General features: G+C 43.1%; 1 protein-coding gene across 4 annotated transcripts in view; it reads left to right on the forward strand.

The window, feature by feature from the left end:
* The window catches only part of FAT3 (FAT atypical cadherin 3), a 674,764-nt gene that overhangs the window by 485,243 nt on the left and 163,190 nt on the right, over nucleotides 1-26,331 (forward strand). The gene's annotated exons all lie outside the window — the stretch shown is intronic.

Here is a 26,331-nt window from a genome sequence, read left to right on the forward strand (position 1 = left end):
TCTCACACCTTTCTCTCCTGTTGTTTTCCTTTAAATCAGTTAACCAGCATTGATTTATTCAACAAGTACTGCACTAAGAATCGGTGCCTGTGGATGCTGGGACTGCCTTGCCATGATCATGATTAGCTTGAATGGATAAAAACTGTTTAATTGCGCTGGACCTCAGTTTCCCCTACTGTGAAGTGTGACAATTACTGTTCCTTATACCTCAAAGGATCGCTAGTGGGATCAGTCCTTATGTTTTATGCCAAAGTACTGTTATCTTAAAGCATTACACATAATAAAGGATTATTATGATGATCATCAGCACTGTGATAATCCTTTTAAAACATTGCCATCATCTCATAAAGATGAAAGACTCCGGGCTGCCAAAAAATAATTATTATAATTCTTTTTTCAAAATCATACCGCTGGGCTGCGGTTCGTTTCTGGTCCAGAATAGAGAACATTTGCCAAAATAATAACACCTTATGTTGTATTTATGCGCTTCTTTTCTTTGCAACAGAGTCCAGGACTCCTGGGGAGGTTGTGTTCTCAGACAGTTGAACCCATTACCTCCCAGCAGGGAAAAGGAGGGCGTCTCCTTAGCTGGGGCCTCTGCCGAGGTCACTTGCTGCCTTGTCCCTGGAAAGGCGGTGTCTTCAGGAAGATGTGGTGCGGAGTGTGACAGGAGGGAAAAGTGCTCTCCAGGCATCTGAATTTACTTCCCAGAAGAATCCTTAACAGTTGTGCATCCTTTACAGACCTACGTAAATACTGACCAAACATTTTCGTTCTTTAGATTAACACAGATGGATCCGGAACATCATTTCTCAGTACCTGGTATTAATCATCCTAGGGAGGCAGTGCAGCATAGCAGTTGGCAACCTCTTAGGGTCGTTGGGGAAAATAGGCGTATAGCATCCCATCTGGTGTCTGCACTAAGAAGGTGCTCGGTAAAGTGGAGCTGTAACCATTGTGGTTTTAGTTATTATCGTGTGGTGTCATGACACCTAAACCTCCTGAACATTCTGTTTCATCTCTACACTCCAGGATAGTAGCTCCAAGGCAGCTGACGTGCAGAAAGGAACCCCAGACCATAGCTACTTGATTTGGCCCAGGTCTCAGTGTCTGCCCTATGTGCTGGGGATACAGAGTAAACAGGAAGGGACAGGGGGCACATAATAAATAAATAAAGGCTATAACTCCAAATACAAGCTTTCTGAGGCCACTCAAGGAGGGTCCCATGGTAGTGCCTGAAAGTGGGAGTGGGAGGCAACGTCTGGTTAGGAGAGCCTCTTGAGTAGGTGACATTTAGTGACAGGAAGCCAAGATTCTGTTCAAGGCCAGTATGAACACCTAGGCCGGTGTGATCAAGAGTTTAAAGATGGAGGTGGGTAAAGGTGATAGGAAATGGAAGTTGCAGAAAGCAAACAGGGCTGTAGGAAGGATTATGCATCTTTTCCTGAGCACAGTGGAAACACATTAGCTGGGAGTAATAAGATATGCTTGCCCGCATAGCTACTCAGCTGAACAGAGGTGGGCTGGGGCAGGGCACAAGTAGCAGGGAGGTTCTGGGGGTGCTTCTGTAGGGATCCACATGAGAGATGATGATGTGTTTGGATGAAGGTTATTAAAAAATAACTAGAGAAGACAGAAACAAACGTAGAAACAAACTTTGACACCTCTCAAAGCAGACTGTCTCCACTCAGGTAACTGCAAAATGGGGTGGAAGGCAGGAAGCTTTTACAAAGTGAAGGATAAAGAACACGGAAGAGAAAATTTAAAAATAACTGACTGGCAGGGGCCACATGGCCAACGTTGTTTGGGATAAGAAAGAACAAAGAAGTAAGGAGAGAGCCCAGCATTGGCTTGGCTTTTGGGGATCGAGTGGCTGGATATACTTGGATTCTGGTCAAGCGAAGCATTTACAGGGGGCACACAAGTTATCTAAATTTCAGTTTGCTGATGTGGCACCTCGAACAACAGTGGTTCCATCTTGGGCCCAGAAATTTATTTCAACCAGGGTGAAGGCAGTGGCTCAAAGCAGCAAACTGGCTTGTCTGAAGTTTCAGGGTGGAGATTTGAAAACTGTAGGTCAGCTGAACCATTTCAACTTGCCCTCAAGCACCCACCATTTCTCTGCCCATCACCCAGGATCCTCATCATTTGTGCCTTTTCTTTTAGTCACCCCTCCCGCTGAGGTTTTCAAACACTAGATAATCTGTCTTCCTCTCTCTCCGTGTCTCTCTCTCTCTCTCTCTCTCTCTCTCTCTCATATGCACACTCTCCTGCTCTCGCTTTCTAAATTGTACAATTCTTGGTCACAGTATTTTTTATATTACTTTGCTGTGATGGTTTCAGTGACATTCATTTCTTTTTTCTGAATGGATCATGGAAAAGATATTGCTTTAACTCAGTCCTCCAAAAACTGAGTAAAATAACATCATTCAGAGTGCAGAATCGAGTTCTCTGCTGTACACAGATTTTTGTAACTGCTGTTCCATTGTGTGAGTTGTAAGTGCTGGGTGTGGGTAATTAACCTCCTGGAGAGCCTTTAATTGCCAAGATAACCCTATGCTCCTCTTAAACTCATATTAACCTTCTGGCTCTATTTCATATCTCTCCTTCCCAATAAAATAAAATTGACTCTTCCTGAAAAGGACCCATTTAGAGGCCGACCTGGCAGACAGGTTCTTTGCTAAGTTAAATTCTGAATAGGTAACCAGGAGGACATTAGTGATTTGTTTCTAGTTTGCATTCCCCATGATAGAAGGGACTTTAATTGGATACTGCTGGTACTCTGCCTGTACATTGATTTAAGATGTTAGCTTGGCCATCTATAGGCTGTAAGGGTTTTTTGAGTCTGTAAGCATTCATCTTACATCTCTGACTATAAGAGGACAGTTGCCATGATCAGAATCCAAGGGATTTGCTAAAGAAACAAGACCAGCAAAGAACGGTAGAAAGATTCACAAGTGCAGCTTCCTCTTCTTTGGTGAATTCTCCACATTAGATCTTGCCTAATTTCAGGTCTGTTATGTGTAAACATTGGAGTGATCTTCTCTCCTGACCATAAAATATGGAATTTTTACCCCACTTGTTCAAAGGAATATACATTCCTTCATAGCCTTTTATGATTGTAACAGAGGTAGAAGGCTAATTCCAGCAAATAGGTGCAGAAAGTTGATAATGGATGCATAAACTAAACGGTGAATTAATGTTTTAGCTTAGTGGTTACGACTTTAGCCCTGATTACCTCATTATTAGAGAAGGCAGCTGCAAAAAGGAAGAAATGTACTAATTTCTCTTACGTTATAATCATTTATGTATATGACCTACTAGGTTTAAGCCCTTTGTGGGCGTGACATTTGATTTACCAAGATGGTGAATAGATGTAGTGTGGGAGAGCAGAGATGTTAAATTCAGGCAGGCCTGAGATTATAGTTTGGGACTGCTCACAAGGCTTAGACACCTTCTCCTCACGAGCAAAGTGGGGATAATAGTCCCTAACACAGGTGTGTGTTAGTCCCTAACTCTTCTTGGTATGAAGAGTTAATAACTGTCGGGTGGAAAGGCTCAGGATGCTGACTGTCAGAAAGCAATTGGTCCATAATTGTCAGTCCCAAGTACCTTACTTACTTCTCTCTGTATTCAGAGTATCTGGTCTAGCACCTGGGAAACAGGGAGCACTCAATAAATGCCCTATGAATGAATGATGATTACTCTAAGAGGCCTTTGTTTCACCCTACATGAGGTGATGGACAGCAGTTTAGCACACGATGACGTCCATGGGCTTGGAGACAGAAACAATGGAACACGCTGTGTCTTCCCGTCTGCCTTACCAAGTTAACTTTGATCCCCCGTTTCCTTATCTGTAAAGCGGGGGTCAATGATCCCTACTTCTTCCGATGAACTACACAGAGGGCCTGGCACGCATAGACACTGCTGAACCATTGTCTGTCCCTCCCTCTTTCCCATCCCCTCCCTTCTCGCCTAGTCCTCAACAAACACCTTGTCAATTCCCTTTCTTTTTCAGTCCTGGCCCCAGTATTTTGAATAGCTTCTCACAGTTCAATTATTCTTAAAAGATATATCCACTTAAATAATCCTATAGTCCCGGTTTAATTATGTGTGAATCTTTATCTTGCTTGCTAAAAGAGTATTATTTTCCTCCCTTTTGATCTTAAAATGCTTCTCTGTTCAGGGCTGGATGGTTCTGATAAAAGTCTTCCAAAGAGAACAGAGAGCGTATTTTATTTGCAAATCAAAAAAGATGACAAGGCCCAGTCACCAGTATAAAGACACAGGATGGGAAATTACGTTGTGTGTGTGCGCATATAACTTGAAGTAGCCCAGAGAAGGCGGTGAGATTTTAGAGTGCAGTCGGTATTAATAACAAAAAAAAATTACAGACTGATACACTAGATCTATAGGAATGTAAATTATTTAGTACCTGTCCCTGTAGCATACTCATCCGTTGTCCTCTGTGAGGTACACCTCACATGACCATTTTTTTCTTCCTGTTTGAAATTCTCATCCCTTTTTGTGGCTGTATCTTCTGAGAAAAAAAAAATCATGTTCTTTGCTAAGTTTTTGTAACATTTCCTCTTGCCTTAGGATGCAGATTGATTTTTTTGTCGGTGACTACACATCCTTACAGGTTTCTTCCTTTGTCAAGCTTCTGCTCTGGAGATGATGGCCATTTCTGGTGGTGAAGGATTGCAGGCCTGTTTCAACGCATTAAGCAGTCCGCAGTTGGGTAATTTACCTATGAGAGAAATGGAAGTTTCTCTCAGTAGGTCCTTCTTTCTGCCTCCTTCATGAAACTTTGCAGGAAGTACCGGGCGGCCCTTCAAAAAAGGTGGTGTGTCCAACCACGGACACAGCACCTGTAGGACACACTGGCCTCGGAGGGAGGGTTGGTTTCTTCTCATAGCCACTTCGAAAAGTAATGAAAAGTCACTGGTTTCCTCCTGTCTGGCAAGCTTTATCCCATGCTTGTTCTGGGCCCGGCACTGGGCTAGGCACAGCTTCTGTTACTGGACCTCACATGTTTTGCCCCCTGAGCATTTTTTCTTCACCTTTCACACCGAGGTCACTAGAGTCTAACCTGCCGATTATTCGTGAGCTGCTGGCTTGGAATTAAGGGGCTGTTTTCCATTCGTATCATCCAGACACTTCTCCCGCCCGCATTCTACAGATGCAGAAACTGAGACAAGGGACGAGAGACCCAAGATCAAATAATCACTTCATGGTGGCGTCCAGTACATGCCTTCCTCGCTTTGTAGAACAGTGTGGCCCTGAACATCCATCAGCACATTGAAACATGGCAAATCAAATCATCTTTTCCCACTCTTGTTTTATTTTTTAGAGTTTATTTGTTTATCTTGAGAGAGACAGCGATGGTGTGAGTGGGGGAGGGGCAGAGAGGGGAGTGGGGTGGGAGGAGAGAGTGAGAGAGAGAGAGAGAGAGAGAGGGAATCCAAGCAGGCTGCCAGCGCAGAGCCCGATGTGAGGCTCGAACCCATGAACTGTGAGACCATGACCTGAGTTGAAACCAAGAGCCGGTCGCTCAACTGACTGTGCCACCCAGGCATCCCTCCCACTCTTGTTTCACACCAGATTTACCCAGGTGTCGGGTCAGCCCACCCTCAGGCATCAGCATTTTATGAGCATGAGAAGAGAAGGTTTTCTCTTCTGCTCTTCAGGTATCCATTGGCTCCTCCCTCAGCTGCTCCTCGGTGCCTGCGGAGCTCTGGACAGGGGCTGTCCCTGCGGGGCACTGCCCCAAGCCCCACGACAAAGTCCGCCTGAGAGGATGCTGTGCCCGCACTGTGCGCACCAGCTTGGACTCCAGCAGAAAAAGAGACCAAGGGTTACAGGCTGAATTGCCTATGTTGAAAGTCATACATTGAAGTCCCAAACCCTGCCACCTCAGAATGTGACTGTATTTGGAGTCTTTAAACAGGAAATTAGTTTAAAATGAGGTCATTAGGGGAGGATCCAGTATGACTGGTGTCCTTATCAGGAAAGGAAATTTGGACACGGGCACATTCAGAGGGGAAATCATGTGAAGACGCAGGGAGAAGACAGCCATCTACAAGCTGAGGAGAGAGGCCTCATAAGAGACCAGCCCTGTCAGCACCTTGACCTCAGATCTCTAGCTTCCAGAACGGTGAGAAAATAAATTTCTGTTGTGTAAGCCGTTCAGCCTGTTGTCATTTGTTACAGCTGCCTGAACACCCTACTACAGCAGGCAGACTCCAGTTACTGGCCCACTCCTGCCCCTTTCTCCTCACACTGCCCCCTCACAAGCCTACTTGATTTACCGAGGCACTGGGGCAACTACAAACCCAGTATAGGAAGAAAAAGCCTCCACCTAACTATGGTTATCTCCACGTTCCACACTCCGTAACTACGATCACAAAGCAGCCCCAAGTGAAAATTCCTCAGAGAGAGCTCCCTCACGGCATACGTTGGTTTCTACCTGCTTCCCTGCCCTCAGGTACCTACCTTTCTGAGTGCCTGCTTACTCCACTGTCTGCAGTGAGGGTTTCTGGCCCATCTTTCCCAGAAATCCTGTCTCTTAGCTCAGGAACAGACGTGCCCCTTTCGATTTTGCTAAACCACCGTCGTTCTTATGTTTCAAATAATGCCCCAAGAGGGTGTAAGCAGGCTAGTCAGGGGTGGCCTTTGGCACTGCAACTCCAGTTAAATAAGGAGTACTGGTGGCGGCAGTGATGCTGATGGGTGGTAGTGTGCTGGGGGTAGTGGTCCTGGGGCGGTGGCGATGGTGGCGTGATGGCGGTCAAGGCGATGGTGATGGTGGTGGTGCGTGTGCATGTGTACTTGGTGCGGGAACACGTGCAGCTGAGGTGGGAGCAAGGGTTGCCATTCCAATTCCTGCGGGACAGTCCAGGTCGGTACCAGCCCTGAAGAACGATCTTACGTGAGATCTTCCCGGAAGTGTGAATTGCGTATATATCAATGTGTTTTCCCAGCTGACCAAAGAGTACATATTGAATGAGACACACACACATTTTTCAAAGCAAATATTAGTGCTCAGAGGTGGTTTGCTCAACATGGAAATTGCGGGCTAGCCCCACGACTGGTAATTGAGAGGCACAGCATGTATACGGGTGGGGGTGGAGAGGGGAAACGTGGCAGGTCTCACCTGCCCCTTCTGAAGAGGCTCAGCCGGTGACAAAATGGAAGCAGGCAAATCCGGTTTCATCAGAAATTCTGATTTTTCCCAAAACAAAACAAGGAAAAACCCCCAAATCAGATTTATATGTCAAATCTCCCTATACGAAAGTTGACACCTCCATTTTATTTAACACCGTGTAAGGCAATGAGCTTCTGGTTTACAACATTTGATATAAGGGAGGATTTCTTTTCTTACTGCCTCATAATTTGTAATCCTCTCACAATAGAGTAAATAATTCACATATATTGTAGAATGCAGTTTGTGTCTTATCCTCTCTTTGCTGCACATTTTTTTTTTCACAACGTGCCCTTTTGAACCCATAGAAATACAAGAAATGAGCCCAGGGCTGTGTCTGAAGAGACCCTGTTGAGGTTGGGAATGACAGCATGTGAGGACTTGGTTAGGATCTCAGTGGAGGGCCACCTTCCCACCCTGTCTTCATCCGAACCGGGGAAGGGAAGCATTGCTTTGGCTCCTTGGATTACACAGAGTCGCGAGGGCATCATGCCTGCTTCGTCTGCCGCTGGCAGTTTTTTCCTTCTTAGCTTCATTTGTCTGTGTCCCTGGTTAGCCTCCAAGTTAATAATCTGCAGTCACTTTTGTACACTAGGAGACTCGTCTGGAATGAGTCCTTGATTCTATAAATAGCCACCTCTAATTTATCTGGTTTTGAAAGCTTGGATTTGTTTTGTTTCTCCTCAAATCTGAACACTAATTGGTCGATCAACAGTAAATGAAACCTGTTCCCCTGGACCTGGGAAGGTCTGTCCATCCAGTGGTCCGTCCTACCTGGAAATGGAAATGAGACTGCTTTTTGCTCCCAGCTCGCTGGTGGTGCAGGCGGGCAGATAACTGCTCCAGGCGGGTCACAGCTTGTTGTGCTGGGCCCACAGGCCACCGGGAGCTGGGGCTCTGTTTTTGTTTTCCCTTGTGAATGGTTTCTGAGTGTGATGCTATGCTGCTGCTTCCTTCCTGGGCAAGCACTGATTGGGTCCTGGCAGGGGAGGGGGCAGGAAGGGGGGGCAGGGGAGGGGTAGGTGAGGGAAGAGGGGTGGCGGAGAACCTCTACCCTGTAGATCTGGTGTCACACAGATCCTTATCCCTTCCTCACACGGCTCGGAACAATCATGATGACTCTCCACGTGAATCACACATCCCAGAAGCCCGGGCTGACTTCTCCCCCTAGTGCAGTGATGATAAATTGACCCTCTGCCCTGTACTTCCAAAGCTCCTTTTCGCTCTTTTTCCCTTGTGTTGCTTTCCTAGTTTGTTTTGTGCAGCACACTCTCTGAGCTACAGAATGATCTGTCCAGTCTGATTTCATTTGGGCCCTTCAGAAATCATCCAAGCTTGTGCCTAACGCCAGAGGTGTATGACCCAGTTGGGCACGTTAAGTCTGTCTGCGGGAAAATAAAAATATAATGGCGGCAGGTTCAGAACATGAGATTCCAACTCAAGTGCCTCTATTAATAAAACGGAAAAACTACTTTGGCTTGCTTCCTGCTTGCTGCAGACAGCTTTGTTCAAGTGAGCTGTGGTTTCAGGACCTTCCAAATGACTTGCTTCTGTGACAAACCGGGGGCTACCAATCTCATCTATTGTGTGGCAACGTTGTTTTAGCAAAATGCGGAGAGGGCTGTCAGCAGGATGCAGATCACTGTAAGGAAGATAAGTCAGGACAGTCCTGGATGTCAGAACCAAGGAAAATAGGTCGATGTGTTAGGGCAAATACCATCAGTTCCTTTGAAAGTGAGAAAACCTATAATAAGTTTGGTTATTTCATCTTCAGGGATGTAGCACTGTATGTATTTTACAATTATTCAACCTGACTTAGAAATAAAACATCTCTTATAAAACAATGCCCTTTGTACTACAAATGTGGATAGAGACAGTTAAAGCATAGGATTTGAAGACAGACCTCACCACTCACTCACCTTTCTTTATCTAGCCTCAGTTTCCTCACCCGTAAAATTGGGATGACGGTGATGATGATGATGCTAATAATAATAATAATAATAATAATAATAAAACAGGGGCACCTGGGTGACTCAGTTGGTTAAGCATCCAGTTCTTGATTTTGGCTCAGTTCGTGATCTCATGGTTCATGAAATCAAGACCTACGTCCGTCTCTGTGTTGACAGTGCAGGGCCTACTTGGGATTGTCTCTCTACCTGTCTCTCTGTCCCTCCCCCGAGTCATGCACTCACTCGCTCTCGCTCTCTCTCTCTCTCTCTCTCTCCCTCCCTCAAAAATAAATAAAATTTTTTTAACAATTTTATTTATTTTTGAGAGGCAGAGAGAGACAGAGCACGAGCAGGGGAGGGCCAGAGAGAGGAAGACACAGAAACCCAAAGCAGGCTCCAGGCTCTGAGCTGTCAATACAGAGCCCGATGAGGAGCTCAGATCCACAAATCGTGAGATCATGACCTGAGCCGAAGTCAGACGTCCAACCGACTGAGCCACCCAGGCACCCCTAAACTTAAAATCTTGAAAAATAATAAACAACAACAACTTCCTAGGATTTTGTGAGGATTGGCATGTTGCATGTATACTGCACTTGTTAAGTGTTTAGCGTACAGTAGCTCTTATGATTAGAAGCTTAAAATTTTTCCTGGTGATTCCTGAAACAGTCCTCTTGTGGCAGAATCCCGAACACATGCTACACTATGTGAGGCCTTGTATCTTGAATTTTCTCATGGTTGTTGAATATACTTAAGGTTCTTTAATGAGACGGCATCTGTAAATGTACCTAGCATAGTTCCTGGTGCATGGTATGCACGTAAAAGAGTATTAACTCCTTCCTTCCTTTTCTGAAGAGGAGCCCGAAGTTTCAGAGCCTTCTGTGTGCCAGTATCCGTTTAACTGGATCAGGACTGAGTAAGTTGGAACAGCTCATTCTCCTAAGATAGGCTGTATGAGCAGTCAGCCGTGGGTCTGGCCCAGCTGTGAAGAAGGTCACTGGGCCTCTCGTCTCCAGGAAGGAGAGTCTCCCTGGCTTTCTGAGTCAGAATCTGAGAGGAAATGAAGGCACCCAAGCTGAGAGCTCTAGCGGTCCTGGAATCCAGGGACTCCATAAAGTAGTTATTCTTGAGATTATCTTGGGACAGATAGCTAATTTCTCTGGTTGGCTGTCTCTAGGCCCACCCGGTCTTCCCACTAACTCCCATGCTTTCTGTGGAATTATAATCCTTTTAAGGCTTTAAATTGTGTTTAGTTGTTGAGAGAGTAAGTGTGTGTTTAATGTTGAAACACACATTGAGATTTTTTTTCTGCTTTATTCAGATGTCAACACGTCAGCTGTGAGGAAATCGTAAACCGGTCAAGAGTAGTCAGGAGAATACCCGGTGACAGATACCGTAATTCCAGATTTATTGCCCTTAGGCATTTCAAGCTGTGTCCCTTCTGCAGGCCGTCCTCATCTCTCTTAGCAGGCTGCAGGATGAGCTCCCCAGAGATTCCGCATCATCTACCTGCCTGGCCCTACCTTTGACGAAGGTCCATGGTAGGCTGGAGGGCCAGAGCTGAGGAGAATGCTCTTTGTAGTCCCATCACCTAGAACAATACCCGGGACATCACAGGCACTCTGTGACTGCATGGTGGTTGAACCTTCAGTTTCAGGCTATAGGTAACCCCCAACCCGGATAATCCACGCCTGCCAGGTTACAGTGATCGGTACTGCCCAGAATGTTCCTCCGTGAGAGGTTTGCAGGCCTCCTGTGGAACCAGCTGACATGCGGAAAGGGGAAGGGCCTCACCCCAGGGCCACTTGCCAACCCCGGTGTGCTTGGAGCCTAAAAGCAGTTCCTAAATCACATTTACCTCCCTGAAATCTATCATCCTCAGTAGGTCGTAAATATATAATTCAGAAGGAAGATCATAGATTTTTCATAAGGCACCCTGTTATAATTCCTGGCATGCCACTGGACACTTTTAAAGACGCTGATAAATCTTAAAATTGGACGTGGGGCTAAGCTCCGTGTTAATGTATACTTTGCTGTGATGTGATTGAGATACACCCTACTTCTAGGATACTACTTTCCAATAAAATTTTAAAAGTTCAATATTTTTAAAAATGTAGGAGTTCTCATTAATAGCCCTCTTAAGAAGCTTTATGAAGACATTCTGAAGTAGGCAGCGAGGACCCACGGAGCAAGGGCCTTCTGACCAATCGAGCCCTGTGTTCTGAAAAAGCAGAATGTCCTCTTTCTCCACATAGACAGGGTCTTAATTTGTTCTTGTCCTGTTTTTCAATTGAATGCAGTGAGAAAAACTTTTGGTATCCCTTAGCTTACCATATAAATGACTGTGTTTTTCTCTTCTCGGTGTGGGGAACAGCCTCTTTGCCATTTGAGAATAAGTTTGGGGAAGTTTCACCTTTACATATTCCATCATTACCATCCGAAGGCCTTAGATCTGTCATTAGGTGAAAGAGAGGTCAGAAGGTCTACAGGTAAATTTAGGGCAACATGACAGCCTTTCCAGCAGAGGGACAGGGCTGCAGCAGATGCTCTTGTGGAATGCGGGAATTAGAGATGCGCTCATTTGGTTTCAGCTAGAGAAGATGATAGGGTTTTTATGTAGCGTTTTTACAACAGGAGATGTTCTGTCTCTATCAGCAGTAGCCAGGACATGCTTGTGCCACGTTGGGATGAAGAATTACAAATCTCTCTGTGCGAGGCCGTGACAGACCCATGATGTGTGCTTTGATACATGCACAAAACCATTTACCCATCTTCAAAAATGATGCTTCCAAGAGCAACTTATTTGAAAGTTCCTGTCATATCACAAGGACATCAGTATGTAAGGAAGAATGAACTCAGTGTACAATGGTTTAAAGCACGTGTATGTACAGCTCAGCGAAAGGAAGAAAATTAGGGTCTCTTTTAAAACTCTTCTTTCAGAAGTTACATAGGGCCTGCAATAGAATTATTAAAATATAGGTATTTCAGGGGCGCCTGGGTGGCCAGTCGGTTGAGTGTCCGACTTCAGCCAGGTCACGATCTCGCGGTCCGTGAGTTCGAGCCCCGCGTCGGGCTCTGGGCTGATGGCTCGGAGCCTGGAGCCTGTTTCCGATTCTGTGTCTCCCTCTCTCTCTGCCCCTCCCCCATTCATGCTCTGTCTCTCTCTGTCCCAAAAATAAATAAACGTTGAAAAAAAAAAATTTAAAAAAAAAAAAAAAAAAATAAAATAAAATAAAATAAAATATAGGTATTTCTAATTATACATTGATTAGAAACATGTAACTATGATGTGCTAGAAGCATGTAATACATAATACATGTTCACTGTAAACCACAGAGGCAGGGAGAGAGGAAGAGAGAGATACAAGCCAGAAGAAAATTTTAACGCTCATAATTTCCCCATGCAGTGATGATCACTTTTTACATTTTGGGGTGTGAACTTTTAGAACATGTTTTGTATTTATGGATATATAAGACAATACTGCAGAAAATTTGTCAAAAAGATTGAAATAATATTACACATATTATTTGTAACCTTTCTTTTGCATTTTCCAATTTATTATGGGCATTTTTCTTCTTTTATTTATTTTGAGAGAGAGAGAGCAGGGGAGGGGCAGAGAAAGGGAGAGAGAGAGAGAGAGAGAGAGAGAGCGAGAGAGAGCAAGCCTGATGTGGGGCTTCAACTCATGAACCATGAGATCATGACCTGAGCCAAAATACAGAGTCACATACTTAACTAACTGAGCCACTCAAGTGCACCTCTTGTGGGCATTTTTCTATATTACATGTGTTATTATTACTTTCTTTTGTGCTTGTGTGAGATCACATTAAACAGCAGTCTGTGGTTGCTTTCTAGTGACCTTAAGGAAATGGACCACCCATCACTTTTTCTGGAAGACTGCACAGGTACAGCCTAGCCCCTAGCTCCCCTGTTCATACTTCTGTAAGTTGATTTGGTGCCCGCTTACAGACAGGCATTTGCTTACCTCCCTCTGCTTATAGACTAGCTAAAAGAAAAACCCTGTACGTGATCTAATATCATTTAACAGATGTTTTCATACACTTGACCAGACTACACACAAATATGAGCAAAAGTCCTTCCCGTGGCTAGAGTTGTGATATTCTACCTCATAGCATTCACTTATAGAAGGAAAAATTATACAATGTAAGACAATTTTTACAAAAATATCTCTGAAACACTTGAAGAAAGACTACTGCCTATTAACCCATGTCGTTTAGAAAATTATATCAGAAACCTGATCACAAAACCTAAATATGGAACCTTAGACATCTGAACACCTTACCCACACATGTGATCTGCTTTCCTCTCTTCCACTCTAGATGCATGTTCTACCTTACAATACTTTCTCACTGAAAGCAAAATGGTACCCTGTAAGCAACTTTTCCACAAAAATGCAGTAAATCCCACAGAAGCATAAAATTTCAGCATTAAATAGTACCTTGGAAAATATCTAATAGACGATGGACTATTTACATCCCAAACTAAAGATCTGGGCAAACATTTGCCAAACGGGGGCACGCAAGCAGCATTCACATTTGGCATAGCTGTCTGCATTCTCTGCTGGTGGCAAGTTGTGCCGTAAAAAGAGGGAAAATATCCAAAACAAACTCTAGCCAAGGCTTGACATGTCTCTGAGAGGGCACATACGCCTTCCCACGTGGAAAAGCCAACTCCCATCAGATGTGCACGCAGACCCAGTAGCAAGAAGGGCCGCCTGCTTACACATACCACATCACTTCCAACTTGGAGCTGTTCAGTAAAGGGACTCTGGAAAGACTCTGGTGCGCATGCCAAGAGTAAGCCATCTCTGTACTTAGAGACACTCCACGTTCAGATAACCCCAAAACGTGGTTGCTGGTAAGAAAGGGCAGTAAAAATAATATGCTTCAATGAAATATCCCATTCCTAGGATAAGTATGTAAATAAATATGTAACTAATGAATATGCATCTGTTGTGAGACTGTGGATTATAGGGTCCTTAATGACTATTTTTGTTTTCCCCCTGACACTTAGGTTATACTTATTAGACTCACAGTAAGTACTGGCTAGATTGTATTGAAAAAAAATGTTCTTGCCCCTCCTCTTTGTTGTGGTTACACAGAGGAAGGAGAAAATGAATCTCAACTCAGTTACAGTGAGTTCTTATTCAGGAGGAGCTTTAGTGGTTATATAAGGCCTGTGTCTGGCCATTTCCAGCAGTCTAATATGTAACATTAGACATCTGACAAGTGGCAAGTCTAGTCCAAAAACTGTAGGAGGATGGACCATATATGAGGCTGCCTGCCAGGAAGACAAATGTATCTTGCTCCTCTGTCTATACAGTTCAACTTCGTTATGTCATTCACGCTAGTGTCACTTGGCCCCAGAAGGACAGAGGACATTGGACTCTGGTTGCTTCATTAATGATATTATCTGGAGATGCCTACATTTCCAAAGGCCAGACATAGCATACGAGGTTGACATCAGCACTCTGACCCGTTTGCATGTGACACTGAATGCTGCTGATTTCACACAGGTGTGCAGGAGTAGGGTCTAAGAGCAGATAAGGAAGGCAAGCCAGTGAAAAGTGCAGCTGTGGGCAGGATAAATAGGCCCAGAGATGGCTCCTAGGATCAGGAATAAAAGGTGAATCTTTGAGAAGGGTGCTGCCCTTGACTGCCACAACGGAGGTTTGAAGCAAGAGTTCAAAACCACAAAGAATTTAAGCAGAGGAAAAGCATTGTTCCCACTGCTTTTCTGTTCTCTCCTTGATTGTCATACATTTCAATGGCATCCAGATGTTCCATTATTTTAGCTACCAACTTGGGAAATTACGTTGTAGTTACTTTCAAAGTTGTCAGAACACTAAACTCAACAATGACAGTTTATAACCCATTTTCTCTAAAGTGCTTAATTTTTTTTTTCTTATAACCCTGATGGGCTGGCATTTAAATAAAGAAAGTCAGGATTCTGAAATTCAATTAGTTTCTGTATATGCAAAGTTATTCTTTGAGCTCATCCACATGTATATTGGTTCTTGCACACACATATTGAGTGTACCGTACTTTAACTCTTCCTCCATTTGGGTCTAGATTCGTTAAAGATAGGAAATTTGCTTCATGCTTTAACTTCGGATAGTTACGCTCTTTAATTTTAGACTAAACTATTTAAATTCTTTTGGTATTCAAATGTATGCATTTTTTTTCAGAAAACTGAAGGCTAGTTAAAAAGCGGTATTATTAATTTTGAAAATGCATATTCCCCATTTGAATAAAAGACATACTGGTATGTATATCATATTTTACAACTGATTTATTTAAGATTTCTCAGAAAACTCCATTTGTAATTTCCAGTTGCAAAGGGATGAAGTTCTTCAGTTTAGTGCCTGCAGCATTCTTATGGTAATTTGGAAAATGGGAGACTTGGCCACATTCATAAATGGTAACTGTAGAAAATCGGCCACTTTCAAATCAAACAAAAGCATAGAGGACCTTGCGGATACTTTTGAAAAGAGGAGACTATTTCTAACAAGTCTAGTTACACTGTCTATTCCTGAAGCAGATGAATGAGAGAGTTCTTATAAGAGTATTGCTGTTGCTTTTTGTATAGACTGCTTGTATTATCCGTCTGCACCATACTTAGCACCCTGTTGAACTCAATAAATATGCAGTGGTGATAATATTATTGCTCAGAATTCATTTAGCACTTTCACATCTTTTAAGTGTCACAATGTTCTGCCTACTAGGTGCAGGGAATTTTAATTTAATGCTCATTCTGAGGCTCAAAGCTTGGAAGTGTAATGACCCATGTGACATAATCCTCCGTTCCAGCAGGACAGTTTTGGAGCAAAGCCATTGGGTTTTCCAAGGATTCATTACAAAGCAGAGAAATCTTACTTCCCACACTACAGTTCAGGGGCTCAGTGTACTGGCTTTCCCAATCTCTACCTTCCAAGCCATGCACATTGTAATTCTTCAACAGACACACACAAAAAAGAGAAATTGAGAAAATTTACGTATAACTTTGACATTAAATAGCTCTGACCTGGGGCGCCCGGGTGGCTCAGTTGGTTGAGCGTCTGACTTCAGCTCAAGTCATGATCTTGTGATCTGTGAGTTCGAGCCCCACGTCAGGCTCTGTACTGACAGCTTAGAGCCTGGAGCCTGTTTCAGATTCTGTGTCTCCCTCTTTCTCTCTCCTCCCCTGCTCATGCTCTGTCTCTCTCTTCTCAAAAATAAATAAACGTTAAAAAAAAATTTTTTTGATAGCTCTGACCAGCTTCAATCAAGCTGTGCCCATGGTAGAGGTTGAAATCAAAATCAAATGGAACTAGAATGAGTTTGTTTGTTTTTTATGTGTATTTGTTTATTTTGCAAGAGTATACACACATAGGAGCAGGGGAGGGGCAGAGAGAGAGAGAGAGAGAGAGAGAGAGAGAGAATCCTAAGCAGGCTCTGCACTGTCAGCACAGAGCCCAACACAGGGCTCAATTCCACAAACCATGAGCCAAAATCAAGTCAGACACTTAACCGACTGAACCACCCAGGAGCCCCTGGAATGAGTTTTTTTTTTAATTTTTTAATGTTTATTTATTTTTCAGAGAGAGAGAGAGAGAGAGAGAGAGCATGAGTGGGAAAGGGGCATAGAGAGAGGGAGACATAGAATCCAAAGCAGGCTCCAGGCTCCAAGCTGTCAGCACAGAGCCCAAAGTGGGGCTCAAACTCACAGACCGCAAGATCATGACCTGAGCCAAAGTCGGACGCTCAACCGACTGCACCACCCAGGCACCCCATGAAATAAGTTTATTTTTTATCAGGACAACCAAGTTTGCCTAATTCAACTGTTATGAGACTTTTGACAATCTGACAGTTTTCACCTATTTTTTCCAATTAAATTGCATTTCCTTTTGGCTTAATACAAACTATCCACAAAGAGTTTTGGTACCAATAATGTCCTTGATACCTGACACAGTACTTGGTATCTAATAGGCATCCTGGAACTCTTTAGTTGAATGAATGAATGAATGAATCAATCAATCAATCAATCAATCATCCATACGGGGAAATTCCCAACTGTTCTAGAAACCCTGGTCTTGGTTATTTTATTGCTTCTTTGAAAAGAGAAAACTGTCAGGGTTTCCTGACAAAATCCTTAACTTTTTCTTGTATCTCATTTGAGGCTCATAGGACAACTAGCCTACTTTTTAGAAATCTAATTTAGCAATAAATATAATAAAATTCTCTGAGAATATCTAAGTTGATAATAAATCTATGTAAATTATCATTTGTGAAAATACACAAACATTTTGTGTGAGATTTGTTTAACAGGCCACGGTCAATGCAATAAATAAATAACTATGGAGACATATGTGTGCCTATGTACACACACATGTGAGTACTTACAACACATAAAACATAGTAATGACACTAAAGGTTACCCAAAAGCAGTTGGGGACACCAGAATAGCACAGTGAAGCAGTAGTTAACTGTAGGGCAATACATAATAAAATTACATGCCTAATTGTGAGAGACAACCTATATGTCCAATAAGAGTTAAGGGTGGGCTGTATCAGGGAGGACTTATCTGGAAAGACGAGAGACTTGACCTGGGCTTTGGATAAGAGGAGGAACAATGTAAAAGAAGAGAACACGCATGATTCAAGTGCAGACCTAGAGAGAGATGCACATGGCACCCTTGGCCGACTGTGATAGAGCAGCCTAACTGCCAAGGGAAGTAAGATCTGGAGAGGAGTGGGGGGCCGGGGGAGACTGAGGTTATAGTTTGGGCTAGAAACATGAAGTGCAGAGAAATGAAAGGTTTTTCGGCAGAGTGTTGACATGATGTAAATCTCCTATACAAAGATCATTTACCTGGTGAAAGAGGTCTTTGGAATAACAAAGAGACTAGGATCAGACCAGCCAACTGGGAGGCAGATCCAGATGTAAGGGAACTACAGGTACCGGTGTATACAGGTGATACTATCCAGTCACAGGAGGGGGTATCTGTAAGATGAGAGACATGAGAACATGGGCAAAGCTTGGGGACTGGATGGGAGACTTAAGGGAGGAACAAGGGTAGTTATTTTCCACAGATGTCAAAAGCTGGTATTTAGTTGTGGGCCTGTAGAGATACCGTAAGTGTGGTTGGCTTCATCTGGTTTCTTCTCCCTTTAAGTAAAGTGACATGCCATCACGCCAGCCACTACTTGCTTATTTAGCTGCTTCTCATTCACCATCAGAATATGACCTCAGGGTTGATCTACCCTTGTGCAAAAAAGAAGACTTCCGTAAGCATTAGAATTGTCTTCTTTTTTATTGCAAGTTTACACGATTTTAGCTTTACTCATTTCTGTAAGATTCTTGACTCTGCCTGCTGTGACCACTCTGGCAACTGCAGTGTTTCTAGCACAGATGAGTTTGACTTAGGGTCCATATGTTATAATTTTCTTCTTCACTGCATGTGTACTTGGGACTTGACCCTGAGGTGGAGACGATTCACTCGCCACAGCCACTCTGTCTGATGAACCCATCATCCCAACTGAATCGCAGTCCTGTAGAGATGGAATCTAAAGAGAGATTCATTGAGGGGAGGGAAGGGAGGGAAGTTTCCCTTTTATAACTCTAGGAGTGGTCTAACAGAGAAGAGAAGCCAGTGGTACATTTGCATAGCTGGAAGAAGCCCTTTGTTATCAATTGGAAAGAGCCTGGGTGTAAGTTCAGGCTGGCCAGGGTCTGAACCAAGATTCCTGCCATCTATTTGCTGAATGACCTGGAAAAATTCATATTCTATGACAGTTTCTGTATCCTCGGCTGTAAAGTAAGGGATAATAGCAGCCACCTCATCGGCTTGTGGTAAGTGCTATGTAAAAAGCGTATGTAGACGGAATAGCAGAATGCCTTGCATATAGGAATATATCAACTATTATTAGTTTCCTTCTTCTTTAAGGCAAAATCCCTGCCTGTTTCATTGTCCCTCACACCTAGCACAGTCCTAGCATAGTCAATAAGCATTTTTGCTCAGAGGATGCAAAAGCAGAAGGGCATTTTGAGAACTACACAGAGCAGCAACATCCATAGTCAAATACACTTATTTGCCTTCCAATGAGGAAACCCGATGCCACACTTCAGCTAGCATGCATCCCTATAACTGTGGGCGTACGCATCGTGCTTCTAAAGGTGAGCCGTCTTATCCCATCTCACAAGTCTGTCAGGACGTTCATGATGACTCACCCTCCTACAGATCGGGGGGCTAATTATGTTATTAGAATGTCAGAATTATCTGCAATGGCTCTGTCACCCACCTAACAAGAGAACTAAGTTGATACTGCTGTGTTCAAAACGACTATAAAAAATGTGAGTGATGTATGAGAAGATGTATGAACATATATGGAAGATTTTTTTCAAAATGTTTTATGACAGACTTTTTTTTTTCTTTTATCCCTGTGCCTTAGCTATTATATTGTTCTTCACTTAAAATTCAGTTCACTGCTACAATAATTCCTTCAGTGCCAAGGATAGATGGGTTCTGTGCTCTGTGTGATAGGGACAGAAGGTGAATAGGACTTGGCCCATTGGGACCGCTGGCTCTCACTTCTTATACGGTAGAGGAGCCCTTTCTCAGGACACAGTTGGCAATCATAATATTCATCCAAAGATTTTTTACTCACATTATAATGAAGGGGGTAAACTAGGCAGTGCAAAAATGGATTCAGCCTGATAGTCACGGTGGATTGTAAAAATGGCCACAAATGTTGGCAGTCCCTCTTTATCAAGAGGTGGAGACTTGGCTTGGTGACTTTTGCCGGGACCAAAAGCATCCAGCAGAAGTGATGTGAAGTTTCTGAGCCTAGTCCCAAGAGACTTTGCTTCTGTTCTTACTGTGTTTGTGTATGCTGAGACTTTGCCCTATTTTCATGATGCGATCACTCCTCGAGGCAAGATGGACCTTCCATCCAAACTTTGGTTTGAATGCCAACTTGCGATGCCACGCAGGCACCAAGATAGTATGAAAGGGCTTACTACCCAAGTAATGCGCTGCCTGGAGGCAGAAGGTTGAAGTGCCAAGCTGGTTCAAAAATGGCTTGAGAAAGTAGGGAAAGGAGACTGGCTCGGGGTTATATGGTGGTTGGGCCTGGGGTGAGGTCTTCTGCCCTGGCTAGACAAACAGGATTTGAACTTCTTACATGCACCAAAGGTAGGAGTACCTGAGCTTTCTTATCAGCTTGCCTAGAGGGGAAGACAGTGTGGTGGGGCCTGCAAGCTGTCAGCAGTCAAACTGAAAAATGCAATCAAGTTCTTTATTACTCTTTTTTTTTTTTTAATTTTTTTAACGTTTATTTATTTTTGAGACAGAGAGAGACAGAGCATGAACAGGGGAGGAGCAAAGAGAGAGGGAGACACAGAATCTGAAACGGGCTCCAGGCTCTGAGCTGTCAGCACAGAGCCCAATGCGGGGCTCGAACTCACAGACCGTGAGATCATGACCTGAGCCGAAGTCGGACGCTTAACCGACCAAGCCACCCAGGTGCCCCTCTTTATTACTCTTTATTGCAGGTGTCTTCATAGCCCTTCTCACCTGAAGTTATCTTGTTTTATCTTATTTTTATTTATTTAAAGAGAGAGACAAAGCGCATGCAAGCAGGGAGAGGCAGATAGAAAGAGAGAGTGAGAGAAAGAGCGAATCCCAAGCAAGCTCCCAACTGTGGAGCCCTATGCGGGGCTCAAACTCACAAGCTGTGCAATCATGACATGAGCCGAAATCAAGAGTCAGATGCTTAATTAACCGACTGAGCCACCCAGGAGCCCCTGAAAGTATCTTTTTTTTCTAATTTATTTTTATTATTCATATGTGTACCCTCTACAGAGTATAAACTGAGTAATGGCTGGAACCAAGTCTATATTGTTCTCCACTGAATCTTACAGCCTCTGGATTAGTGCTGGATAACATAGTAGATGCTCATTAAATACTTGTGTCTGAATGAACTTCTATAAGTGAACATTACTTTCTCTGTATCCAGTCTTGATGCCCAGGGGCTTATTAAAGAACAGTTGCATGGCAGGTGATTCTAATATTCTTAAGTTTGAATGTCCTGCTCTGCATCTCTTGTAAGCTGATACCCCAAAGGAATGGTTGAGAAATACTAGCCTTGGGTTCTTCTCTATGCTTTGAGCTATATCCTTATATGGAATCAGATTGCCAGAACACCATATACCTGGATCCGGTTGCTCCAGCTTCCCATGGAACTATGTGTACAGCATTATGTTTTTTGGTTTTTATTGTTGTTATATTACACAGCCATGTCCACCTGTCACTGAATATTTTGTAAAAGTGTCCTCCAAGTTATTTACCATCTCCTAGAAAAGACCCTTGCAGCAGAATCTCACAGATTAGAGTTGGGGCTAAGGGGCTTCTCCTCTATTCCATGAGGAAGTTGGCCTTCTATTATAATGTTTATTTTATTTTTGAGAGAGAGCAAGCATGAGCAGAGGAGGGGCAGAGAGAGGGAGACAGAGGATCCAAAGCAGGCTCTGTGCTGTGAATGCAGAGCCCGATGCAGGGCTCCAACTCACAAACTGTGAGATCATGACCTGGGCCTAAATCAAGAGTGGGCTGCTTAACTGACTGGGCCACACAGGCCCATCTAATGGCCATCCAATATAAAACTCACTGCTATGCTAAGTGGTGATAGCTTCCCTTAACCTAGATGTATGCCTTCATATTATCATCCCTACCACACTCACACCCCCAGCTCTTGTCATTGTACTTTTCTTTCATTATATACACATTATATACATATATACACACACACACATATACGTATACATATACATATATACACATATATATATGTTTGTGTGTGTGTGTGTGTGTGTGTGTGTGTGTGTGTGTGTGTGTGTGTATAAAGATGTTTTCTCCAGAGACATATTGGAAAAAAGTCCAAGGAAGACTTTCCTTTCCTTTGCCCTTCCCCTGTTTAAGGGAAAGCTGGTGCCTGGGGAAAAGCTGAGAACAATGCTGTTAGGTGACTTCATCAGAGAAAGAAGTGTTATTCACCCTTATGTCTCCCGTAGCAAGTTTTCAAGTGGTCAATAAATATTTGTTACATTACTCTCCCTTGAGGTTTTTTCCATACCATAGGGGCTTAATTAATGTCATTTAGGGCCAGAATGTATAGAATTTATGGATCTAGAATTTAAAATACATCCATGTTCCAGAGATATTTCAGCGCTATCTTTTGAGAACAATAGAGGTTGATTTTCTTTTTTGAGTGTTTTTCATTTATTTTTGAGAGAGAGAGAGAGAGAGAGAGAGAGAGAGACAGCGAGCACGAGTGGGGGAAGGGCAGAGAGAGAGGAGGACAGAGGAGCCTAAGCAGGCTTTGTACTGACAGCAGAGAGCCTGATGTGGGGCTCGAACTCAACAAACCGCGAGATCATGACTTGAGCCAAAGTCGGATGCTCAGCCGACTGAGCCACCCAGATACCCCCCAACTTTGTTTTTAATGTTTTTTTTTAAAGAGAAGTTAATTTTCATCTGTATCCTCTCACTACTTAACATAGTGCCTGACTTTTAGGTCCCTAAAAACTTCTGGAGTCATTATCTGTTGACCTTCAGGAGTACTTTAATATCTCTGAAACTATGGGATTGGTTCTCTTCTTGGTGGTACATGGAAAATGACATAAGAACTCACTGCGAATGTAGTTGTTTTAACCTATGATTTAAAATGTGTTAAAATGGAGCACCTCGGTGGCTCAGTCAGTTAAGCATCCAACTTCAACTCAGGTCATGATCTCATGGTTTGTGGGTTCAAGCCCTACTTCAAGGTCTGTGCTGACAGCTCAGAGCCTGGAGCCTGCTTCGGATTTTGTGTCTCCCTCTTTCTCTGCCCCTCCCCTGCTTGCACTGTGTGTGTCCCTCTCTCTCTCTCATAAATAAATAAACCTTTAAAAAAAAAACTTTAAATGTGTTAAAATGCAATCCAGTTGACCTTTTCTTTAGGAAACAGGTGGGTACCCATACAGTGAGCTATTGAGAGAGTTTCCATAAAATGAATCTATTGGCCTGATTTTTCATTCCATATAGTGGGAGCTATGTTTTCTTTTGAGATGTTGGGACTGTGAAGCATTTATGAAGAAGGACTTGCAGTTTGGCAGGGGTGCAGCCTGGGGTGGGGGGAGCAGAAGTGTTCCCCGACACCTTGAGAATCTGCAGCACATCCACTGCTCTGCTCCTGTGTCCCGTTTTCTTCATCCCCATTTCTAGAGTCCACACCCCAGCTTCTGGACCTTAACTCCTCTCTACCTTAACAGCAACTTGAAGCGTCTTGATAGCCATCTAAATTTGCTTAATTTTGTTTTGTAGTCAGTAGAAATGAATTATTATTAAACTATACTGGGGCTTCAAATTTGAAATCTGCTAAATAACCTCTTTTTTGAGAGACAGAAAGAGAGCGTGTCCGGATGCGCAGGGGGAAGGGCAGAGGGAGAGAGGAGTCTTGAGCAGGCTCCGCGCTCAGAGCAGAGCCCTGCCGGAGGCTCTTTCGTACAACCCTGAGATCATGGCCTGCGCTGAAATCAAGAGTCAGATGCTCCACTCACTGAGACATCCAGGTGCCCCAAAACAAGTTTTCTAAGGCAAATACTACTTAATCTCAGCATTTGTTATCCTCTTAGGATTTCTGGGTGAGAGTCCAGGATTCTCAATGCCATGGGATTGCTTAGTAACAAGACAGCATGTGTGTTGCAACATGGGCTAATTGGGCTAATGCAGGAAATATGTTATTATCAATGAAATAGGATGTTCAAGTATCTTATCAGGTACTGATGACAGAAAAATAGGAAGCAAAAAGCTAAGTCTTTTTGTGGGGGATGAAAATATTCAAAATTAGATTTTGGTGATTGCACAACTCTGTATATATACTAAAAATCATTTAATTGCACTGCTGAAACAAGGGAACTCAATGGCATACAAATTCTATCTCGATTTCTATCTGATTTTTTTAAAAAAACTGTATTCTGCTAAAGGAATAAAATAATGCTTTAATTTATATTTACTTATAAAGTCATCAGTGATCCCAATAAACCTTCAGTTGAAACAACTAGTAATTGTAACATTAGAGGTATAAACATCAACTGCCTAAGGAACTTTCTTAAAGTTGTGGCTTGTCTTTGGCTGTGGCCGCATCTCATGACATACAAATACTTCACCCTTGATGTTCATGCCAAAGGCAGGTGTTTACCGAGAGCCATTGTGATAGGAGCCGCTCCTTGTATAAAATGTAAAGCACCATTGCATCAGTTGACCTATTTCCCTGTAACAAAACTTAGTGGCCTAAAACAAGAACCAACTTATTTGGCTCACAATGTTTTGCTTTTTGTTTTGTTTTGTTTTGTTTTTCTTTTTCCAATGCTCACCAACTGGGCCACCCAGGGACCCCCTGGCAGTTTTATTTTTAGGATTAACAATGGGAAACAAAAAGCACCCCTATCAAATGTCCTCAGATATTGAAAAATTAAGTTTTCATTAATTAAAAGCAAAATCCACATATTTCCCAAACAGCATCTATTTTACACACCCCATTCATTATCCAAACTTGACATAAAACATTAAGAAATAGAAAACAAAAACAATGCTTAGAATAGCCCATATTTCTCAGGGTGCCTGGGTGGCTCAGAGAGTTAAGCATCAGACTCTTTTAATTTTTTTTTATTGTTTATTTATTTTTGAGAGAGAGAGCACGAGTAGGAGAGGGGCAGAGAGAGAGCAGGAGACACAGAATCTGAAGCAGGCTCCAGGCTCAGAGCTGTCAGCACAGAGCCCTCTGAGAGGCTCCAACTCGGAAACAGCAAGACAATGACCTAGGCCGAAGTCAGACACTTAACCAACTGAACTACCCAGACACCCTGAACATCAGACTCTTGACTTTGGCTCAGGTCATGATCTCACAGTTTGTGAGTTTGAGCCCCACCTCGAGCTCTGTCAGGGCAGAGCCTGCTGGGAATTCTCTCTCCCCTCTCTTTCTGCCTCTACCCCACTCATGCTCCCTCTCTCTCTCAAAATAAATAAACATAAAACATTTTTTATAAAGATGATTTGCCCTTGAGTGTTATTAAAATACAGTCATAATATTACACATGTATTAAATTTTGGATTAATCACCCCGCTGGAAGTGGCAGCAATAACAGCAGCTATTGCTAAAATTGTTTACATATTGCTTTTGAGTTTTGCCACAGATTTATCTAACAAAATTTCTTTGTTCTCCTAAATTGCACATCATTAAAGGGGAGCCTAAAACTACAGGAGCAGGGCGAACTCAAGATGGGATTAAAATTATGCTGTGTTTAGTACCCATTGGGCTATTGAGGATTGACTCCATTATGATTTGTGTTCTGATTACGGTCATTTGCCAGCTAGAACTCTTCTCACAGCAATGGGAAAAGTTAAGGAGTAATTCCAAAGCATTCACATGAATATAACAAGAAACATAAGTCAAGAATGGGAAATAACACCCTAAGCCCTATTGACTCATGTCAGGAAAGAAATTAATAAAATCCACAGTCTTGGGTAAGCTGCCCATCAAAAGGAAAATCAGCAGCAGGAAATTGTCAAATATGATCTCACAACCTTTATTAAAGATAGGAAACCATCATCCCACTGCCAATTGTCCCTAAGAGAGGACAGTCTATAGGTTGAGAGCAGAATGCCCAGGTCTGGGCAGAAAAACCACTCAATTCCACAAACATTTGACATTAGCTACGTCAAAACTAAAGACCTGTGTCCATAGCCATTGACATTTTCTACACTCCAACTCTGAAAATCCTCTTCAGGTTCAAGCTTGAGTCTCAGAAAAATCCATCCTCTAACTGCTTGTAGTGTTCAGTTTGATTTCCTGTCCCTAGGCATCCATTTTCGTTAAACACAGCTCCCACTGTGATGGTGTTAAATTAAATGCCTGCTTCCAAGCTCTCTGATAAAGGAAGATAAAAAACAAAAAGTACCTTCTTATTTTAGAAGTGTTTTGTGGGGCAGCGGGGCTGGTGGTGACTGGGTGGCTCAGTTACTTGAGACATGGACCCTTGATTGCCGCTCATCATGACCCCAGGGTTGTGGGATCGAGCCCTGCATCAGGGTCTATGCTGAGCATGGAGTCTGCTTAAGATTCTCTCTCTCTCTCTCTCTCTC

This window comes from Puma concolor, chromosome D1, assembly GCF_028749965.1.
Source record: "Puma concolor isolate L17-30 chromosome D1, mPumCon1.1.hap2, whole genome shotgun sequence".
Classification (NCBI taxonomy): domain Eukaryota; kingdom Metazoa; phylum Chordata; class Mammalia; order Carnivora; family Felidae; genus Puma; species Puma concolor.